The sequence below is a fragment of the Bufo bufo genome, chromosome 5 (assembly GCF_905171765.1).
Source record: "Bufo bufo chromosome 5, aBufBuf1.1, whole genome shotgun sequence".
Lineage (NCBI taxonomy): Eukaryota > Metazoa > Chordata > Amphibia > Anura > Bufonidae > Bufo > Bufo bufo.
Genome location: NC_053393.1, coordinates 312569812 through 312593959, shown reverse-complemented (window position 1 = coordinate 312593959; position 24148 = coordinate 312569812). Strand labels below are relative to the sequence as shown.

The 24148-nt window shown below is 44.3% G+C and overlaps 1 protein-coding gene across 4 annotated transcripts in view; it reads right to left on the bottom strand.

The window, feature by feature from the left end:
* LOC121002311 (NFX1-type zinc finger-containing protein 1-like) overlaps positions 1-22269 on the bottom strand; it is a 317735-nt gene extending 295466 nt beyond the window's left edge. For all 4 annotated transcript variants that reach the window (XM_040433711.1, XM_040433713.1, XM_040433712.1 and 1 more), the window contains exon 1: positions 22189-22269. The gene's annotated coding sequence lies outside the window, so the exon portion shown is untranslated. The remainder of the gene's footprint in view (positions 1-22188) is intronic.
* Positions 22270-24148: the final 1879 nt, after the last annotated feature.

Below are 24148 nucleotides of genomic sequence, written 5' to 3'. Positions count from 1 at the left end.
GGCATGGCGAGTTCATAGAATTTTTTTTTTTTTGGCACAAGTTAGCGGAAATTGATTTTATTTTATTTTTTTCTCACAAAGTCTCCCTTTCCGCTAACTTGGGACAAAAATTTCAATCTTTCATGGACTCAATATGCCCCTCACGGAATACCTTGGGGTGTCTTCTTTCCGAAATGGGGTCACATGTGGGGTATTTATACTGCGCTGGCATTCTAGGGGCCCTAAAGCGTGAGAAGAAGTCTGGAATATAAATGTCTAAAAAATTTTACGCATTTGGATTCCGTGAGGGGTATGGTGAGTTTATGTGAGATTTTATTTTTTGACACAAGTTAGTGGAATATGAGACTTTGTAAGAAAAAATATATATATTTCCGCTAACTTGGGCCAAAAAAATGTCTGAATGGAGCCTTACAGGGGGGTGATCAATGACAGGGGGGTGATCAGGGAGTCTATATGGGGTGATCACCCCCCTGTCATTGATCACCCCCCTATAAGGCTCCATTCAGATGTCCGTATGTGTTTTGCGGATCCGATCCATGTATCCGTGGATCCGTAAAAAACATACGGACATCTGAATGGAGCCTTACAGGGGGGTGATCAATGACAGGGGGGTGATCAATGACAGGGGGGTGATCAGGGAGTCTATATGGGGTGACCACCCCCCTGTAAGGCTCCATTCAGATGTCCGTATGTGTTTTGCGGATCCGATCCATGTATCCGTGGATCCGTAAAAAACATACGGACATCTGAATGGAGCCTTACAGGGGGGTGATCAATGACAGGGGGTGATCAATGACAGGGGGGTGATCAGGGAGTCTATATGGGGTGATCACCCCCCTATAAGGCTCCATTCAGATGTCCGTATGTGTTTTGCGGATCCGATCCATGTATCCGTGGATCCGTAAAAAACATACGGACATCTGAATGCAGCCTTACAGGGGGGTGATCAATGACAGGGGGGTGATAAGGGAGTCTATATGGGGTGATCACCCCCCTGTCATTGATCACCCCCCTATAAGGCTCCATTCAGATGTCTGTATGTGTTTTGCGGATCCGATCCATGTATCCGTGGATCCGTAAAAAACATACCGACGTCTGAATGGAGCCTGACAGGGGGGTGATCAATGACAGGGGGGTGATCAGGGAGTCTATATGGGGTGATCAGGGGTTAATAAGGGGTTAATAAGTGACAGGGGGGGGGTGTAGTGTAGTGGTGTTTGGTGCTACATATTACTGAGCTACCTGTGTCCTTTGGTGGTCGATCCAAACAAAAGGGACCACCAGAGGACCAGGTAGCAGGTATATTAGACGCTATTATCAAAACAGCGTCTAATATACCTGTTAGGGGTTAAAAAAAATCGCATCTCCAGCCTGCCAGCGAACGATCGCCGTTGGCAGGCTTGAGATCCACTCGCTTACCTCCCGATCCTGTGAACGCGCGCGCCTGTGTGCGCGCGTTCACAGGAAATTTCGCGTCTCACGAGGTGACGCATATATGCGTGACTGTGCGTAGGGCTGCCGCCTCCGGAACGCGATCCTGCGTTAGGCGGTCCGGAGGCGGTTAAAGAGTTAACTTGCACTGTGATTTATGCTGTTGTGTGCAATTATACTGTAAGATATTTTTGAACTGTATTCATATGTTTGTTGTAATATATCCTGTTCATTTGCACTGTTATTACACTATAGCTGCACTGCAGTGTGGAAAGGGTTAATGCATAGCCAGCTAATACTGATAGACTTTCTGACTTTCTACCTATGCAAAGTTTTGGAGAAAAAAAAAACCAGAAACACTGGGGGAGATTTATTATACTGATGTAAAGTAGAACTGGCTTGGTTGACCATAGCAACCATATTCCTCCTTTTATCTTTCACAGCTCCTTTGGAAAATGAAAGGTGGAATCTGATTGGTTGATGTGGGCAACTAATCCAGTTCTACTTTATACCAGATTGATAAATCTCCGCCACTGACTTAGTGACCTTCTGACTATTTAGCTCTATTCTGAAAAATTGCTTATTCATTCCCATAGACTTGCATTAAAGTCTATGACAGACAGAAATTGTAACAATGTGATTCTCCACACCTCCCACTAGAAGTTTATAGTTCAGCTAGAAACTGTATATATATATATATATATATATATATATATATATATATATATATATATTGTGTATATACTGTATATATAAGCAGTTTGAGCCCCTGATTTTCTGCAGATAGTGTTTAGTAGGAGAGACTCTGCCAGACTGCATAGGTCACCAGAAGAAGACGCTGAGATGGAGATACTTTACCACAGATCCTCTAAGATCAGTAAAATAGGACGATAGGGTAACTGTGTGTCTAGGACTACAAGATAATTTTGACTAGAACGTTCAGAATCACAGGTGCATATCCATGAAGCAAACATAATTACAAAAAACAAGATGGCTGCCCAGCATTATACATACAAACAATAGAGTGAAGGCTACTTTCAGACTAGCGTTCAGAGAGGATCTGTCTGGTGTCTGCACAGACGGATCCTCTCCTATAATGCAGACGTTTGGATCCGTTCAGAACGGATCCGTCTGCATTATAGTTTAGAAAAAATTCTAAGTCTGAAAGTTGTTCATGATCCGTCCCCCATTGACTTTCAATGTAAAGTCTGGACGGATCCAATTGAAAATTGAGCCATATTGTGTCAACTTCAAACGGATCCGTCCCCATTGACTTACATTGTAAGTCTGGATGGATCAGTTTGCCTCCGCACGGCCAGGCGGACACCCGAACGCTGCAAGCAGCGTTCGGGTGTCCGCCTGCTGAGCGGAGCGGAGGCTGAACGGTGCCAAACTGATGCATTCTGAGCGGATCCGCATCCACTCAGAATGCATTGGTAGCTGGACGGATGCGTTCGGGGGCCGCTTGTGAGACCCTTCAAACAGAGCTCACAAGCGGAGCCCCGACGCTAGTGTGAAAGTAGCCTAAGAAATGGAGGTCATTCTAAATAAAAGTGGTACAATACCGACTATAAATGAGTCGGTATTGTACCACTTTTATTTAGAATGACCCCCATTTCTTAGCTCTATTGTTTGTATGTATAATGGTGTGCAGCCATCTTGTTTTTTGTAATTGTGTGTCTAGGACAACATGAACTCCAGATACAACTCTGTTGCCATGTTCCATCTGGTGCTATGTTGCCATTATTCTGCTAGTCTGATTGACTAAAAAATTAACAGCATCTACCTGTATTATCCACTAGTGGCATGAAGTTTGGCATTTACATTTGACATTAACAAGTGGCTACATTTTGAGTATTACAGAGCTTTTTGGTCCCCCTCATGTGGTCTGGTTCTACAGCTTAAAGAAATGCATGGTGAAGACTGGGTGCAGACGTCAGGAGTATTGAGATCCCTGAAAGGAATATTGAGGTGGAGATAAAAAGGGAGGTTGGCACCAATCGGAAGAGAAGTTGTATAGACATAGTTCAATTGGAGCTGCTCTTGGCCTATGTGGTGACTGGACCGAGGTTCTATTACATCTATTAGAAATGTGGCATGCAGGAGCCTTGAGAGGTCTTATTCCTGTGTAGATGGATTGAGGTAGGGAGACGTAATTGTGATCTGCGGAATGCTGCACTCAGGGGAACCATTGAAGGCCTGTGGTAATACTGTAAGGGATCATTCAGTAGCAGGTTTTTTTTGCGGTCCGCAAATCACGAATACCAGCCCATGTGTGTTCCACAATTTGCGGACGGCATATGGTTGGCACTATGATAGAAGTGCCTATTCTTGTCGGCAAATGTGGGCAAGAATAGGACATGCTCTATCTTTTTTGCGCGGCTGCGGAAAGGAACTACGGATGCAGTCAGCACACGGTGTGCTGTCCGCATCTTTTGCAGCCACATTGAAGTGAATGGGTCTGCACCTGTTCCGCAAAAATGCGGAAAGGATGCGGACCCATTCATACAGTCGTGTGAATGAGCCGTTATACTGAGCAAGTCATCACAGAGCATGCAGTGTGCTAACTGAACAGCTGCTAATTAGTCTGAAGGCTAGGTAGGCATGGAGGGATGACGTTTTCAGGATTGATGTGTAGATTGCTGTCTAAACTCTGTAGGCTGAGAACATCAGCCTAGAGGGAACCATAGAGTGACCATGGTGCCCAGCTGAAAACCACGCCTGCGCAGTGCCGTTTAACCAGAACACAGGGCCGGTAGGAGAAGATAAACGATGGCCTGTCAATCAAGGACGGCAGGGCATGGAATGAGGTGGGAGACCAGAGCCTCTAGGAGCAGGAGCAACGCCCCCTCCTGCTCCTAGAGGCTAATTTGCATATTACAAAAGTAAGAATTGTGCCGTAAGGGGGGCATCAATAAACATAAAAATAGCAGTTGGATTCTGCTGACATTAGCACATCGCTAATGTCAGACAGTTTAAGAGGGTTAATTCTGGTGACAGAAACCCTTTAAAGGGAATCTGTCAGCAGTTTTCTGCTGCCCTCAATTTTAAATCCTAAGGTCCCTTTCACACGAGCGAGTTTTCCGCGCGGGTGCAATGCGTGACGTGAACGCATAGCACCTGCACTGAATCCTGACCCATTCATTTCAATGGGGCTGTGTACATGAGCGTTGTTTTTCACGCATCAGTTCTGCGTTGCGTGAAAATCGCAGCAGGTTCTATATTCTGCGTTTTTCACGCAGTCCTGGCCCCATAGAAGTTAATGGGGCTGCGTGAAAAACGCATTGCATCCGCAAGCAAGTGCGGGTGCGATGCGTTTTTCACTGATGGTTGCTAAGAGATGTTGTTTGTAAACATTCAGTTTTTTTTATCACGCGCGTGAAAAACGCATCAAAACGCATTGCACCCGCGCGGAAAAAACTGAACAGCTAAACGCAACCGCAGACCAAACTGACTGAACTTGCTTGCAAAATGGTGCGAGTTTCACTGAACGCATCCGGACCTAATCCGTCACGCTCGTGTGAAAGAGGCCTAACAGCTCCAGTGCATGCCAATGAGTCCCCATATTCAAGAGCTCACAGCTCTCCCTGTCCACATGCCTTTGACATTTTGTTTCCATATGAATTAGCAGCAGGTGGGTGGTGAGAGCCATGAGCTCAAGAATTTAAGGACTAATTCAGCATGCGCTGGAGCTGTTTAACCCTTTAAGTACCGGGCCCATTTTTGGTTTAGCACTTTAGTTTTTTCATCCTCACGTTCCAATAGCCATAACTTTTTTTTAGATTTTTAGTTCATGTAGCCATTAGAGGGCTTATTTTTTGCACGATAAGTTGGATTTTTTATGGGCACCATTTAATTTACCATGTCTGTTATTGAAAAACGAGAAAAAAATTCTCTGTGGGGTTAAATTGAAAAACCCCACAATTCCGCCAAGGTTTTTGGGGTTTTGACATCATGACATTCACTGTGCGCTAAAAATGACATGACATTCTTATTCTATGGCTCAATACGAGTACAGCGATACCAAACTTGTATATCTTTTTTTGTTTAACTACTTATAAAAAAATAAAAAACCTTTAAAAAAATATTTGCCAAAACTTTTTATATTTCCATCCACAGAGCTGTATGGGGCTTGTTTTTTGCAGGATGAACTGTAGTTCTCACTAGTACAATTTTTGTGGTACATGCGACTTTTTGATAACTGTTATTCAAATTTTGTTTGGGGGGAGGAAGACAAAAAAATGGTGAATCGTGTGTTTTTCATTTTTTTCCTTTATGGTGTTTGTGGCGAAACCAACCTCGCCACTGGGTTTCGGAGGGGCCTGGCTACCAGCCTCTTGCCTCAGGATTATGGCCCATACTAACTTTAAAGGAGAAGACAGACCGGCCGCACAGCTTAAATCTGTCTTTGGAATTGTATTTTATGTTATGTGAGGGTACCCAGATAGCTAATTTTATTGTATTCATGTAGTCTGAGTGCCATTCACCTAATAATATGCACTCAGACTTGAGCTATCTGGGGATATGTTAAATGTCTGTGTTTACTGTAAGGGTTGTGACATTGCATGTTTAAATGGTGATTTCTGTCCTGTTGTCCCCACATGTGTATTGGCGATTTCCCTTTGTCTTGAGAGATAATTGAATTACTCCTCGGGTGTGTCTCCAGGGCAGAGAGGAGGAAACCATGATGCATTGTGGGGATGTATTGTGTCTGTGTATCCTGAATTGCTGCATATCTGTCCTGTGTCACAGTCTTCCTTCTGGTCCCCTAGGGGCGTGTCCACCAGATGGGGACCTGCATAAATACGGGCGGGTAGCCCTCAATAAAGAGTTCCTGTTTTATCCTTCATCATGTTGAGGCAGGTGTTTGGGTAACTGATCAACACTGGGGGATTGCTAAACGCTGAAGATTTGCTATACTCCCCTGGCTTTACTACTAGCTCTTGTAAGAGCTGTTCCTGCTCTCTGGTTTTAGGAGAGGTTCACCCACTGGAGCCTGGAGCTTTGTCGTAGGTCCAGGGTGGGTAGGAGACGGTGAGACCTCAACCAAGCTTCGGCGGTTCGTGGGGTCTGCAGTGCGTACGGTGTCAAGTGGAGTGCTTGGAGTCCTCGGAAAGCACTAGGAGCATCTATCAACGGAGGTACCCGGTCGGGGTGCCAGAAGATCCGTTACAGTGTTCACTGCGCAGGAATTTTTTAAAAATATTTTAATAGTTCAGACATTTTCGGATGCGGTGATACCTGATATGTAAATTTTTTTTGTTAATATATTTTTATGTGTAAAATAGGGAAACGGGGTGATTTAAATTTTTTATATTTTAATGTTCTTTTGTTATTTAATAACCATTAGCCCTCTTAGGGGGCTAGAACCTGGGATCTTTTGATCCCTTGTCCTATTCACCCTAATAGAGATCTATTAGGGTGAATAGGATTTTCACATGCTTCCTGCTGCGCTGTGCTTTGTGCACACAGCCACAGGGAGCTTACCATGGTAGGCCTGGAAGGCATCACAAGCATCCAAGCTGCCATGATAACCGATCAGAACCCTTCGATTTTACTGTGGGGTTTCTGACCATCATAAAACCAGTGATAGATTACCTTTAAAGGAAATGTGTAATCAGAAAATGACATTGTTTAAATCATGTTTTATGTTTAACATAATTTTAAAGAATTTTTGATGATATTTGTAATTTTCCATGTCAATATCTATATTTAAACATACCATAAAATCCTGCAGTTTTCCCAATAGTCACTATGCCTAATAATTGGCACCACTTCTTGGTCTATACCAGGGATGCTCAACCTGCGGCCCTCCAGCTGTTGTAAAACAACAACTCCCACGATGCCCTTCTGTAGGATAATAGCTGTAGGCTGTCAGGGAATGATGGGAGTTGCAGTTTTGCAACAGCTAGAGGGACGCAGGTTGAGCATGCCTGGTCTATACCAATAACTTTCCCTGTTTATCTTTATACAGAGGTGATATCATTACAGGCAGAATTAGAATGACAGATAAGACATGATCCGCCATTTACAATAGGTGATTGTCACAGCTTAATCAATGAGGTCCCATCCTGCCCATTGAGTCTATGGCTCATGGGTCTGCCTTAAAGCAAGATGGCCCATAATCATGTCCAGGAAACAGAATAAATAAATCTGCAATCAGAAAATAAAAAAAAGATTAGAAAAAAGGATGTGTGCTGCTATCTCATTTTAACTGGTAGAAAACGTTTTGGTGACGCATTTCTGTTAAAGTGAATACTAGCAAATGTGAATTGGTTGCTCTGTCATAGACCCCTAAGGATTCTTGTTGGCATTTAATACCAAGTAAAGATTTTGCATTCTTTCATATCCAACGTAGAGATAAACACAGGAAGAACTTCCAAATACAAATTAAATTATCCTTCATTAATACAAAAGATATGCGGAGAATTGGAGAAATGGATGCACCTCCTGACATCCATGAAGGGACGCAGCCACCTGATAAGAAAGGTGTGTAAAAGGGACACTTTAAACATCTGCCTATTTATCTAATGTATTTGCAATGTATGGTATTTCCAATTATCAGGCTGGCAATGTCATTACACCCTTTCGCCCCTAGGTGGTGCTGGCGCCACATAATATATATAGCTTGGGGTGTGTCTAGCTCAGGGCATTCCAGTGTAGTGTATTGTAATGAGAGAGGAAAGCAAGTGTATGGAGGAGAGAAACAGGCCTTATCCAGTATGTAGCTTCAATTTCTTTCCTGTGGTACCTGATCAATCCTGGAGAGGACAAACTAAGAGTAGTTACAGCAGCTTAGCACTGGACAGTAAGTCTACGTCTAAATATAAAGCAAGCCTAGTGAAGGTTAGAGCTGAGTCTGGCCTATGGACTTCACAAGCACAAGTGACCAAGATTAATTTTCCAAGTTCCTGGACACAGACAGATGACCTAGGCGCCAAGTTGTCCTTATTGACTAGAAGCCTTCTGGGATATAGTGAACCTGAGTACTTCAGGAGAGCATCCTGCAAATAATAGAGGAAAAAAAGAGACAATGCAGCAGCACTCTGCAAATCAGACAAAGTACAACAATGCTTACAAAAATTATGGTGCTAATACTACGCTTATTTATAAAAGCGAGATGCTTGGACAATGCATTTTGTACAAAACCATCTAAGCCCGTCTGCTGAACGTCAAGGCGATCTCTGTTAGACGGGTCCTAACACTAAATACTACCTGTTATGCGCCATAATGACCGCCATTAAAATTCAGGGAGTGTTGGACCCACAATGCATGTTGGATCCATTCTGCCTTTTTCCATTTTTTGTGCCAAAATGGCCTCCATTATAAGGGATGCAGGTACCAACATGCATGCTGAGCCCACTCTATACCCTTCCTGGTGCTAGACAGCTTCCAATGAATGTAGTGAGAGCAGGCTACAGCTTTATACTGAAAGTAATTAAAATCAGCCTATGGGGCAGACAGGCTAATCAGGAGTGCACGACTCGCTGGAGTGCCACATCTCCAGGATTGTAAATCTGCAAAAAAAAGGGGGTCAGTCAGATTTTAATTACTTTCAGTATAAAGCTGTAGCCTGCTCTCACTACATTCATTGGAAGGTGTCTAGCACCAGGAAGGGTATAGAGTGGGCTCAGCATGCATGTTGGTACCTGCATCCCTTGTAATGGAGGCCATTTTGGCACAAAAAATGGAAAAAGGCAGAGTGGATCCAACATGCATGTGGGTCCAACACTCCCTGAATTTTATGGCGGTCATTATGGCGCATAACAGGTAACAAAATGCATTGTCCAAGTATCTCGCTTTTATAAATAAGCGTAGTATTAGCACCATAATTTTTGTAAGCATTGTTGTACTTTGTCTGATTTGCAGAGTGCTGCTGCATTGTCTCTTTTTTTCCTCTAGGTCTTTGCCATGGCAGCGTGCACCTGCGCACTGGGAGGTGCTGACTGACCCCCTTTTTTTTGCAGATTTACAATGCTGGAGATGTGGCACTCCAGCGAGTCGTGCACTCCTGATTAGCCTGTCTGCCCCATAGGCTGATTTTAATTACTTTCAGTATAAAGCTGTAGCCTGCTCTCACTACATTCATTGGAAGCTGTCTAGCACCATGAAGGGTATAGAGTGGGCTCAGCATGCATGTTGGTACCTGCATCCCTTATAATGGAGGCCATTTTGGCACAAAAAATGGAAAAAGGCAGAGTGGATCCAACATGCATGTGGGTCCAACACTCCCTGAATTTTATGGCGGTCATTATGGCGCATAACAGGTAATATTTAGTGTTAGGACCCGTCTAACAGAGATCGCCTTGACGTTCGGCAGACGGGCTTAGATGGTTTTGTACAAAATGCATTGTCCAAGCATCTCGCTTTTATAAATAAGCGTAGTATTAGCACCATAATTTTTGTAAGCATTGTTGTACTTTGTCTGATTTGCAGAGTGCTGCTGCATTGTCTCTTTTTTTCCTCTAGGTCTTTGCCATGGCAGCGTGCACCTGCACACTGGGAGGTGCTGACTGACCCCCTTTTTTTTGCAGATCCCGCAAATAATGTCGCAGAGAGTTTGCTTGCCACAAGGGAGAAACGCCCTTATTGGATAGCTCAAGATAAGTAGAAAACAGTATATTTATTACCTGAGTGCTATAGAAAGTGGACTTAAAGTAAATCTAATTATTGTTCGCCTGTAAAGCTAAAGTACTAGAGAACTCCCTAACTGACAATTGCCTAAACCTGATAAAAGGAATACTGCTGAACCTATTTCTGAGTCATCACTCATGCCATACAAATGAACTATATCTGTACGGACTACCTGAAGACATCTGATTCAATAAATGTTCCACTGTTTGATTACAGCCAACTACTCATCATTTCTACTACTACACTCAGCATTTGCACCTAACAGCACTGTCGTCACGAACACAGAGGCCCAGCCACCAAAGCACCTTAAACACCTTTACCATCAAGGGCACCTCAACTTCCATCTGGCTGGTGTTCCCTGCAATAGAGAGTGCCCCGGAGGATTTAGTGCTGCCTTCCCCATCACTGTACGCCGGCCCAGGGAGGCTCTGTTAACCATGAGTACATGAACTACTACCTCAATCGGCCCACCGTAGCCTCGCATGTTGCCCCTGCGGCCTGGTCGTTACACATACGGATATTCAAACTCTAGAATCAGCTTTTAGGACATTTATTTGGTCGACCCGTTGCCCAAGGATTTCTTTGCATGAATTGCAACTTTTGCGAGAGGACTCAATATCCTAGATATTACAAACTATAATTGGGCAGGCAACTTAAAACATTACATGGATTGGATAAGAGACTAACTTAGTTTACCCATGGAGCCTCACCTTGTTATTGCACACAAAGTACTCCTGTCTAGTCTACCCCCCTTGATTAATAAAAGCCTACTAGTAAAGGCTGTATTACACTGGACAGTGGTTGGCCAGTACATCGTTGGCGACCATTTGCAGAAACGCTTGTTAGCGATGATCTGGCAGTGTAATACTGCCGCTGATTACCCGATGTACGAGTGCTTGCAATTGGAATCTTTAAAGGGTTTCTATCACTTCGTTTCACATATTTAGCTGTCAGACACTAGCAATCCGCTAGTGTCTGCTCTAACAAACCATCCTAATATAATAGGTTTTGGGGCAGCCGTTTCGCTAAAAAGAGAACTTATATCTATATGCTAATGAGCCTCTAGGTGCTATGGGGGCGTCATTAGCACCTAGAGGCTCCGTCTACCTTCACAAACTGCCGCCGCCCAGCGCGTCCCTCCAGCCCGCCCATCTCCTGCTGAATGCGATCCTCCCCGTGCGCGTCTCTATTCGGCGCATGTGCAGTGAATGTCTGACCGCTTCCCTGCTTAGACATCTCCACTGCGCCTGCGCCGATGACATCATAGTGCTCCGAGGAACAGGCGCAGTGGAGATGTCTATGCAGGGAAGCGGTCAGACACTCACTGCGCATGCGCCGAATAGAGACGCGCACGGGGAGAATCGCATTCAGCAGGAGATGGGCGGGCTGGAGGGACGCGCTGGGCGGCGGCAGTTTGTGAAGGTAGACGGAGCCTCTAGGTGCTAATGACGCCCCCATAGCATCTAGAGGCTCATTAGCATATTAATAAAAGTTCTTTTTTTAGCGAAACAGCTGCCCCAAAAGCTATTATATTAGGATGGTTTGGTAGAGCAGACACTAGCGGATTGCTAGTGTCTGACAGCTAAATATGTGAAACGAAGTGATAGAAACCCTTTAAACAGGTTTAAACATTGTTTGCCGACAGCAGATAGTGCTGTCTAATAACGATCTGCTGCTTTCAAACAATGATTTAGTATGGGGTCAAGCGATGTCATTAGCCCCTATACTTTGGAGGAGATCACTGCATGTAATAGCAGTTGTCTCCTCCACTACCGAGCAGGTGATTGCCGGGAAGGAACGCTTCCCTCCCAACAGTCGCCTGAAGAATCGTTTAGTCTAATACAGTCTTTATGGAAACTGGCTTATCACTAGCTCATGAGTTTTTTGAAAGCGAGACTCAGGTATTTAACTAAGGAATTTCCTTCAAATTCATATGATTTATTTCAAGGAGCAATATTGTCAGATATATATTCTAAATTGAGGATGGTCTCCTCTGGGGATCAGCCCTCAAAAACATTTAAAGCTTGGGAAAAATACTTTTTTTTATCCCAGACCTGCCTGTCAAGATACTAAAGAGTTGGTCGATGGTGCAAAGGGCAGCGCCAAGCGAGATATGGAAGGAAACACATTTTAATTTAATACAGAAAGTAATCTATGGCTTCCATAGGTCACGTTTAAAGGACAATGTGAATAGTCTAACTAGCTGTCCCAAGTGTAATCAGTCAAACTTAAGACTTAGTTCATGGGATCTGTTCCTGCCTAGAGTTAAATATTGGCAGATGGTTCGATCTTATATCACTAACATATTAAAGATAAATGTCCATTTGGTATATGAACTATTGCTGTTTCACTACAACCTAGAGAACACGACAGTTCCTCATGTAGTCCATGTGGGGTTATTGACAGCAAAGAGATGCCTGCTAAAAACAATTGGCTAAGGCTGATTGCACCAACACCAGTGGAAATCTTGACACAGACAAAACACTGTTTAGATATGGAACGTGTGGATTTGCCTAAGGCCTCATGCACATGGCCGTTGCCTGGCCATGACCATATTGTGGCCCGCAAACAGCGGGTCTGCAATATGCGGGCACCAGCTGTGTGCTCCCCGAATCTCGGATGAGGACCCATTCACTTGAATACATATGCTACACAAATACCATATATGCACTACATACATACTGTAAATACACCATGTATATGTTATGCACATATAAATACACCATATATACACTCATGAGCTGCATGTTGCCCACAGAGCAATGGTTCTGCTGGACAGAAACACAACTGATAGCCTGGCAGTTGGAACCGAAAAAGTCGCGAAACCAGGTTTTGCCACTATTTAAAGCCAGAAAACTGGTGTAGGGGGATTGGGGGAATGATAAATTCATCCATTTGTGCCTTGAAGCTGGTGGGATATTTAACCCCACAGGAACTGTGGGAGAGGGCAGAAAGGAGAGCCTATTACATTACAGCTCAATAGACTGCTGACATCTAATGTGAAAGCCAGACTGTAGACTCATGTCTGTGTTTAGAGTCGCGCTCCATCTCTACTGTAGCTACTAGACCAGGGGCGGGAAGCGGTCATTAGCATGCGGGAGGCACAGGAAGGTGAGAACAGCGCATTGCTAGCTGTACTCACCTTCCCTGGTCTTCTACCGGCCCCACACTGTGTCCTGACACGTACGTAGTACACTTAGACGCGCACTATGACCTGACGCTGTGCGCTGTCAGGTCAAAGTACAGCGGTGGCGGGGAGAAGACCACTTAGGGAAAGTTAATCTGCCAAGTGGCAGCGCTGTCTGGAGCTGGAGAGGTAAGTTCATTTATTTATTTATTTATTTTAAATGTCTGATCTGAGGTCTGATTGGGGCTGATCTGAGGGTCTGATAGGGAGTTGATCTGAGGCTGAGGTGGGGGTCTGATAGGGGTCTGATCTGAAGCTGGGGGGCCTATTGGGGGTCTTATCTGAGTCTGGGTGGTCTGATGGGGGCTGATCTGAGTCTGGGGTCTGATCTGAGGCTGGGGGGTCTGATCTGAGGATGGGGGTCTGATCTGAAGCTGATCTGAGGCTGGGGGGGGGTCTGATCTGAGGCTGATCTGAGGCTGGGGGTCTGATCTGAGGCTGGGGGTCTGACCTGAGGCTGGGGGGTCTGATGAAGGTCTGATCTGAGGTTGGGGGGCTAATCTGAGGATAGGGAGGTTCTGATGGGGGTCCGATCTGAGGTTGGGAGGTCTTATTGGGTGTGATCTGAGGCTAGGGGTCTGATGGGAGTCTGATCTAAGGCTGGGGGGTCTGATGGGAGGCTGATTTGAGACTGATGGAGGTGGGGGCAGATCTGAGGTTGAGAAAGGAACAAAGGGAGGGACAGTCACTAAGAAAGAAGCAGGGAGAAGCTGTGTGTGTGTGTCCGTCCCTGTGTGTGTGTGTGTCTGTCCCTGTGTGTGTGTGTCCGTCCCTGTGTGTGTGTCCGTCCCTGTGTGTGTGTCCCCGTCCCTGTGTGTGTGTGTCCGTCCCTGTGTGTGTGACTGTCCGTCCCTGTGTGTGTGACTGTCCGTCCCTGTGTGTGTGTGTGTGTGTGTCCGTCCCTGTGTGTGTGTGTGTCCGTCCCTGTGTGTGTGTCCGTCCCTGTGTGTGTGTGTGTCCGTCCCTGTGTGTGTGTCCGTCTCTGTGTGTGTGTGTCCGTCCCTGTGTGTGTGTGTGTCCGTCCCTTTGTGTGTGTGTGTCTGTCCCTTTGTGTGTGTGTGTGTGTCCGTTCCTGTGTGTGTGTGTCCGTCCCCTGTGTGCGTGTGTGTCCGTCATTGTGTGCGTGTGTGTCCGTCCCTGTGTGCGTGTGTGTCCATCCCTGTGTGTGTGTGTCCGTCCCTGTGTGTGTGTGTGTGTCCGTCCCTGTGTGTGTGTGTCCGTCCCTGTGTGTGTGTGTCCGTCCCTGTGTGTGTGTGTCCGTCCCTGTGTGTGTGTGTCCGTCCCTGTGTGTGTGTCCGTCCCTGTGTGTGTGTGTGTGTCCGTCCCTGTGTGTGTGTCTGTCCCTTTGTGTGTGTGTGTGTCCGTCCCTGTGTGTGTGTGTCTCTCCCTGTGTGTATCACCATGCCCACAGTGTTCCTATGTCTTGACGCAGCTGCTTCAGAACGTTCTGTGCGGGGCAAGAGGAAGAAGATGGAAGAGGAGGCAGCGCCAGCATGGAGTCCGTGCGATAGACACAGGGAGGCACACTAAGGACGAAGGCAACACTTCCACATGATCTACACTAGTGTTATCTGTGGTTTTACATAGGACTGCATGTAACACTACTACATTATTTAGCACTAGTGTTATCTGTGGTTTTACATAGGACTGCAGGTAACACTACCACAAGGTTAGCTCGCACAGGGCGCCTGAACACCTAAGGCCGGCCCTGGCTGCGCACCCCAGTGCCAAGGGATGACGTCACTGATGTAATATGCCTCTTATATGTGGAGAGCGGTGATGTCACAGATGTAATATATCACCTATATATGGACAGCGGTGATGTCACTGATGTAATATATTACTTATAAGTGATATATTACATCAGTGACATCACCACTCTCCACACATAAGTAATATATTACATCAGTGACATCACTGCTGTCCACATATATACCGGTAAGTAATATATTACATCATCACATATATGTGGAGAGCGGTGATGTCACTGATGTAATATAACATTATATGTGGAGAGCGGTGATGTCACTGCTGTAAAATATCACTTATATGTGGAGAGCGGTGATGTCACTGATGTAATATATCATTATATGTGGAGAGTGTTCATGTCACTGATGCAATACAGCGCTCCAGATGGCGACCAAAATGGTCGCCAATGCGCCTTAAAATTTGCAGATGGCGACAAGACTTGTCATAGGCTACAGGCCTGAGGTCTATTTGGTAGTGAAATCCCAGCGCAGGCAGGCGTGATGATGTCATCACGCCCGCCTGTGCCAGGACGCGGTGAGGTGTGCGCGTCTGCGTTGCACCATCCCTCGCCGTACCAGCAGCTAGTGAGCGCCAGTGAAAGGAAACAGGTGAGTATAAGATTTTCGCTTTTTTTTTAAGGTGTGGGAAGGCGGGATCCAGGGGGCCCAAGTAAATTCTTGCCCAGGGTCCAATCAATATTAAAGACGGCCCTGGGTGCAATGGAATACAATGACTGCACTGGGCCCCCGCTGCCATTTAAAAAATAGTGTAGATGCCAGCCCCCACCCCCTGTATTGGGGGTCATTCACAGTGGCTGACACTGTTATGGGGGGGATCTGTGGATGTCAAATAGCATAAGATGCTATTTATCTGTCATCCACAGATCCCCCCATAGCAGTGTCATGCCATCCACAGATGCCCCCATAACAGTGCCATCCACAGACGCCCCCATAACAGTGTCAGTCACAGACGCCCCCATAACAGTGTCAGTCACAGACGCCCCCATAACAGTGTCAGTCACAGACGCCCCCATAACAGTGTCAGTCACAGACGCCCCCATAACAGTGTCAGTCACAGACGCCCCCATAACAGTGTCAGTCACAGACGCCCCCATAACAGTGTCAGCCACAGACCCCCATAACGGTGTCAACCACAGACCCCCATAACAGTGTCAGCCACAGACCCCCATAACAGTGCCAGCCACAGACCCCCATAATAGTGTCATTCACAGGCTACCATTGGTTCAAAGCCCACCAAAAGCACACCTTTTGGTTAAAAAAAATTTTTTTCTTATTTTTCCTCCTCAAAAACCTAGGTGCGTCTTATGGGTCGGTGCGTCTTATAGGAGAAAAATACGGTATTTAAGATAAATGGCTTACTATACTTGTAGATCAAGGGATGTTATATATTATCCAGTGCCCCTGTAGTTTGCTTTACATGGGTGAGACCACTATGAGATCAGGGAGAGAATTAATAAACACAAAGTACTATTAGGAAAAAGTTGATGCACAAACCGGTGGATAAACACTTTGTGGACAGTGGACATTCAATTAATCAACTCAGATTCCGCGTGATTGATTCTGTAGGAGTATTGAGGAGGGGAGGAGATAGAGGAGCAATACTCAGGAAGAAGGAATTGAAGTGGATTTTTACCCTGAAAGCGTTACAAACCATATGGATTGAATATAGAATTTAATGTGAATGGTATTGAATAATGTTTATCAGGTCATAACAATGTATAATAGGAGCCTTTATTTTGAAGTTGTTTTTAACATGTTTTTTCAATTTTGCATCAAATTTTTTTTATCTGCGTTTCATAGGTGAAGGTTGGATTGCATCTGGATCCCCATCAAGTGTGATATGAATTCAGTAAATATGAAGTAAGACTAGTTAATGTTTTTTATATCACTAACATATTATATGGCGGCCCTGTAATTAATAATAGGCTAGGGATAATTATTACATCTATTGCTTGTGTGAATCGGCCTATATATTATATGAAGCAGTTGGTCTCTATGGCAATGGAGATGCTTCCAATGTAAGTAAGTTTAGGCTGGGTAACGTGAGCGGAGCCCTTGCAATCATGTGATTCGTGTAGAGACACATGATTGAGATGCGTTATAGCCTAGGAGGTCACGTGGACCGGAGTTCTGCGGTCATGTGATCAACTTTGGGGGAGGTTCGGAATTATACTGAGCGTGCGCATTTTGAATAGGGGATCGCCAGGTTGACATGTAGACACGCAATATGGGGCGTCCAGCTGCAGCCAGCCTTCCTGAGGTAACGGGTTCTCACTGATTGGCTATTGGTGATGATGTTTATGACCTATATAGAGCCAATTGGTGGGTTTGTTTTACACAGGTGTTATTATGATGTGATTAAGTATTTTATTGGCATATTGGTATGGTAGGAGTGATTAAATATGCTTTATATACTTTTACACTTCAGAAGTAGCTGGAAAAAGGCTACTATGTCTTTTGTGCTGTCCACACAGAGATCTTGTCCATAAAATGGCTGCTGATGGAGGGTCATGTGACCAGGCAGATCACCTTCATGTGATGTCTCTTGTTTTTAAATACGCTGCACCTGTCATCTGCACTTGCACTGTTGGCAGTTTAGTGGAGGTGCAGTGTGCTGGAATGCAAGAGACATCACAAGGGGATGATTTGTCTGGTCACATGACACTCCATCAGCGGCCATTTTATGGACAGTACCTATATGTGGATAGCACAAAAGACTTGGCAAATAAAGGAGCATACCTAATGAAATATAGAAGATTGTGCAGAATTTTAACAAAGATTATATTAGTAAGTGCAATATAATCATTTTACAAACACATTGATCACAAGTAGCCAGAAAGTGGCCAACCCCTTTAAGTATTTTATTGGCATATTGGTATGGTAGGAGGGATTAAATGTGCTTTATATACTCGTGTCTTACAGTAGCTTGAAAAAGGCTACTATGTAGCCGAAACGTTGCTGTTTTTGGACCTTTTGTACTGTCTCATGTACCACTTGTGAATAAACCTTGTTGGATTGGAGATGCTGCCATCAGCTTCATTTTGACTATCCTGAGGATAGGTCATCAATATTAAAAAAGCACACAACCCCTTTAAGTGTTTGCTGATGTAGTTATGATGACCTCCTGACAAAGCCGTTAAGGTGAAATGCGCGTTGAGGTCCTGCGCTTGGGGCTTTTCACCTCTCGTTTGGTCAGACCATGTCTTCAGGTACTTCCCTTGTATAATGTGTCCATGGTTACACCGTTATGCCCATTGTCTATATTAGACCTATCTTACATACTGAGGTTGGATGTTGGTTATTTCTTATCCACTTGGTATGTATTTTTTTACATAGTTATTTTGGGTCTTATACTGTGTGCCTCATATCAAATGGTGATTATAGCTTATTTGGCAGCAAGAGCTTTACAGCATAATCCCTTATAGGGGTGGGTGATGTATATTATTACCACTTTTGTTATATTTTTCTGCTCAGATAGTTTATGACACAGTGTATAGCCTTGTATCCGGAGACTGTTATCACAGTTCTGCGAAGTAATATGGCTGTCTAATGAGGTTTTGCCCCTCGCTTCTCTGTATATCTTTTTCCATCTTGCCCTTGTTCTCCATATTTTATATATATTATTGAAATAAAGTTGGTATACTTTTTTGATAATTGGCCCCACAGTTTTTTTTTTTTTTTGCTATGACATTCTAGTTATGATGGCAGCAGTATCTGGAAATCCTGCAGCACACATATGTCTCTTGCTAGTATAGAGTGTCTTCAGTATTATAGCAATGTCTGGAAACAGTCAAAACCCTCTTTCTAATAGAAAAATGCACAGCCCTGTAAGCTGCAACACTAACTCAACACTAACTTAATTACATTTATGAAATTTCAAATAACTTCCCTACCAGGGTTTTAATGCACATCAATAAAATTAAAGTTTTATATATATTATTAGTTCACACTTTTGAACAGTGACGTGATACCCCTAATATTCTGCACACTGTGCTCCCCCATGCCCCCAAATACTATACTGCAGAAGTAATAGTGCTATATAGGACAGTTCTAGCATAACAATAGCAGCCTCAAAAGTCCCATCAATAGTAACAATTCTCTCTAAAATTGTCCTCATTAGTAACAGTGCCCCTAATAGTGACAATGCTCCCCTATAGCAATGGCCTTGCGGTTCGCCTGGCGGTCGGTTCCCGGCGAACTTTGCTCGTTCGCGATTCGTCCAACATGCGAACATATGGCGTTATTCGCGCCCGCCATATTCTTTTACATTGTGAAGAACTTTGACCCATGACACATCCATCAGATGGTACAGGATAGCCAACTGAGACATTTCAGCACATGGACATACCTCCTACCTTATAAATAGACCCGATCTGGCTGCCATTTTACATTCAGTCTTTTGTCAGTGTAGGGAGAGGTTGCTGTGTAGAGCAGGGACAGACTGTTAAGGACACAAATCGCTAGCTAATAGGTCCACAAAAGTCCTTTTAAGGAATGGTATAGGTGTACTATTGATAGGTGTGCAGTACAGAGGGGTGTAATACACTTATAATATACTTTCTAACATAGAAACCATATTATAGTGGATTTGTATTGTGCAGCAGTGATGTGCGGTTCTGCTGCGATACTGCAGCTACACAGAGTGACAGAGTGCCAATTGCAATTAGAAAAAAATATTATAACTGGTGTGATATACCAGTCGCCCCCCAGAAAAACTGATAGAAACGGGGTGTTATATACCAATAATATACTTTCCATATAGTGCATTTGGGTACTGCAGCATTTGTTTGCGGTTTTGCTGCGTTCCCTCTGCTACACAGTGACAAACGGTATTGGAAAAAATAATTATAACTGGTGTGATATAAATACCAGTCGCCCCCCCCAAAAAAATGATAGAAGAGGGGTGTTACATACCAATAATATACTTTCTTTATAGAGCATTTGGGTACTGCAGCATTTGTTTGCGGTTTTGCTGCGTTCCCTCTGCTACACACAGTGACAAACGCCATTGGAAAAAATAATTATAACTAGTGTGATATACCAGTCGCCCCCCCAAAAAATTGATAGAAGTGGAGTGTTATGTACCAATAATATACTTTCTTTATAGTGTATTTGGGTAACGCAGCATTTTTTTTGCTGTTTTGCTGCATTCCCTCTGCTACACACAGTGACAAACGGTATTGAATTTTTTTTATAACTGGTGTGCGCATGCGCGTACACGAAAATTATATTGCTGATATTTTGCATTGAAAAAAATAATGAATGGAGATTGCAAATTCGAATAATACATCTGGCATGTCACTGTCCATGTTGTGGGACTATTTGTGCACTTCTAGTAATTATTTCTTGGCTGCAAATATGAGCTGAAGGTTTTTCAGGTTCGCCTGCCATTAAAATGAATGGGACCCGCCGCGAACTTGCGGTTCGCAAACATTTGATCGCGTTCATGCGATCACGTTCGCGAACCGTCCCGGCAGATGTTCGTCCATCACTGCTCCCCTAGAGTGTCCCTGTTAATAGTAGAACCCTCCATATTGTGCCCAATATTAATTCCCATATTACTTGTGGTAGTAATAAATGCCCCATAAAAGAACTTATTTTCCCCAAAGTTCGCTCAGTAGTTATAATCTGCTTATAGTGCCTCCAGTAATTATAATGCCCCATAGTACCTCCAGTAGTTGTTTTGTGCTCCCTATATTTATCATGCCCCCTACCAGGGTGTAGGCTATAGGGGGTGCAGAGGTAGCAGTGCTGAGAGGGCCCAAAGACCCTTGTGCCACATAAGAAGACATTGGTATTATAGAAAGTGCATCTCGGTCAAGTTAAACCTTTGGCTGGAGGCAAGGGGTTAGGTCAAGAATTTGGCTTTGGGGGTGGCGTTTCAATTTTTGACTCGAAGGTTATGTGCTACCCTGCCCCTGGCAACGAAGCCACCTGGGGCAGTCAAAGCTGAACTCTTTTACAGGGCCCTGAGACTTTAGCTACGCACCTGCCCCCTACAGTGCCCCAGCTGGTTTAATGTCCCCTATAGTGTCCCCAGTAGTTATCATGCTACCTATACTGTCCTCTCTATTTATGATACCCCTATAGTGACCCATAGTTATAATGCCCCCTATAGTGCTCACAATAATTATAATGCCCCATAGTCCTCCCCCAACACTTATAACATCACTTATACTCCCCCCCCCCATATTAATTCCCCCCATAGTGGCCCCAGGACTTATAATGTCTCCTTTAGTGGACCAGTACTTATAATCCACCCATAGTGCTCCTAATAATTATAATGCCCCCATAGTACCCTCAGTACTTATAATGTCTCCTATAGTCTCCCAGTACTTATAATTCCCCATATAGTGATCCTAATAGTTGCAATGCCCTCATAGTCCCCCTATTACTTATAATGTTCCCTATAGTGCCCAATATTAATACCCCCCATAGTGCTTGAAATAGTTATAATGCTCCTATAGTGCTCCCAATACTAATACACTCCCCCTTAGTGCTCCTAATAGTTATATTGCTGTTATAGTGCCCCTGGTACACATCATATAATAGCCCAGTACTTATAATATCTCACCATAGTGCTCTTAATAGTTATAATGCCCTCAAAGTGACAAAACAAAAAAACACTCACCTGACTCACCACAGGCCTCTTCTGGCCTCCATCTGAGTTGCCTGTATCCCAGCGCCGGTGGTGTCCGATGACATCATCACACCACCTGTGTCCTGGTGCAGGCAGTTGTGAAGATGTCAGTATGGCAATACAACTATCACTTGCAAGTTGCTCTGTACAGCTGTTAGTGACTGCCAACAGCACAGAGTACCGGAACGGGATTCAGCCAGCAAAATGCATATTGCAAACAGCTAATAGTTAGTAAATTTGGCTAATAAACTGAAGTAGCAATGGGGGATGAACAATTTTGATTGTAATGGTATAGACATACCGTAGTTACCACACGTTGCCTGACAATAGATGTGAACATCAATGAACACATATTAGTCTATTAACATAAATGCTGGGTATAATTAATCAAATGTTCTACTGGAACAGAACAAATAAACAATTGTACAAATAATTAACTGAACTACAAGATTTAATGCTGCTGCATGGTAATAATGCTGGATTACGACCACCATTCTGCTGACACATTCTCAGTTATCAGACCTTACCTTATTTATCAAGAGCAGTGCCCGGCTCCTGGCATACTGAACACAGCCCAGTGCCATCCTCTTCCTTTATACAGAGTTAAGTTTCATTTCTTACTCTCAGCAGCACAGCCACACCTCTCCTGAGCCTCACGTCATGTCAGAGTCCAGAAGCAATGTGAAGAAATGGAGCCTGACCAGATAAAGCAGTATCATTCTACCTTGTGTAAAGAACGTCCATAACAAATTACCTCGTATTGTGATCTGCCAAAATGTTTTGTGACAAAAATAGCTTTCAGCAAGACAGAGGACCATTTTATGACAAACATAAAATATCACTTATATGTAGTTTATTTAGATTTTGCTTACTCATTTAGTGTTTTAAACAGTGCCTATGCTACAGTCCCCTCATAATCACCACAGCACCACATGAATAATAGCCACACTACTCCCTTAACGGCACAGTTTTCTCATAATGACCACTAGAGATGAGCACATTTTTAAAATTTTGTTTCAGACTCTTTTGCTGAATTTCCCAAAAAGATTTGATTCGATCTAAATTTATTTGTAATGAATCGTGTTAAAAAAACTGCTATTTCCTGGCTGCAGAGAGACTTTATAGTGGTGTAGAACATTATGCATTGCAGTAACATGCATAGGGAGTCCGCTGTGATAGTGAAACAGTACTGTGAGTCAGTATGATACACAGATGAAAGGCGTCACTCTTAGAATCACTTCACACTTCACTTATTTGGTCAGTTATGGGGCCAAATAACTCAAGTATGAACTCAGCCTTACAGGTCAATGTTAGCGTCAGGTATAAAGAACCATGCAGTGGCCCAAGATTGTACTATAGAGTGAAGAAGCGCACTCGTTTTACACCGTCATCAGCTGATTCAACATAGATTTCTACAGAACCTGTTCTGTTACATGCTGAAACAAGTAGTGCCCCGATGACCGAGTGGAGAGCGTGGCAACAGCATGAGGAGTCAACACAGTAGCCCAGTCACAGAGAGGTGAGGGTGGCAACAGCATGAGGAGCCAACACAGTGGCCTAGTCACAGAGTGGTGAGGGTGGCAACAGCATGAGATGTCAACACAGTGGCCCAGTCACAGAGTGGTGAGGGTGGGAATTGCAAGAGGAGTCAACACAGTTGCCCAGTCACAGAGTGGTGAGGGTGGCAACAACATGAGGAGTCAACACAGTGGCCCAGTCACAGAGTGGTGAGGTTGAGAATCGCATGAGGAGTCACACGAGAAGTCAAAAGAGTAACCTAATGTCTGTGACTGATCCAGACAGGTCTGGGAGGAGAAGGTCGCAGCGACTTGCTACTCGCGATAGCTTGTGAGTTTGCTCCGTGGTTCAGGGTATGTCATCTGGGTTTTGCCTTGTGAACCTTTTTGTCCTGACTGGGAGTTTGTAGGCATCCTTCTCAGGTGAGTCCTGTCTGCCACTCCCAGCTACTATATTAGTTTCAGTTTTACTTGCAGTCATTGCCAGATATAGTCCTTACTTCCAGTGCTACTCTGACCTTGGAAGGAGATCGTTTGATGGTGTTGCTGTGGAGCTCTGTCCGGCGTGGACTGTCGTGTTTGGGATCGCCTTCTATGCTCGTGACTGGATAAGTCTATCTCTGCTGTTGTTTGTTTGTTGCAGTCTTCCCCTGTTGTTTTCCTAGACGTGACTGATGGTGACTAGCGCTCCCATCGGCCTTTCCCCAGTCCAGTCTTGTTAGGGCGACTGAGGGTTTAGGCATCCTACTCGCCGCACGGGTTCACACCCCGTCTAGGGTATCAGGGCAGACAGGTGCCAGCTTAGGGTTAGTCAGGGTGGTCATTCTATTTCCCAATCCGTAGATAAGGGTCCCCCTTCCCCTTCCGCTGGTGCGACACGACTGCTGCTGGGATAGCGGTCGTGACAGTATATCTGGCCTTTAAAAAAAAAAAAAAATGACATTTCTTTTTCTTTTTCTTTTTTTTTTCT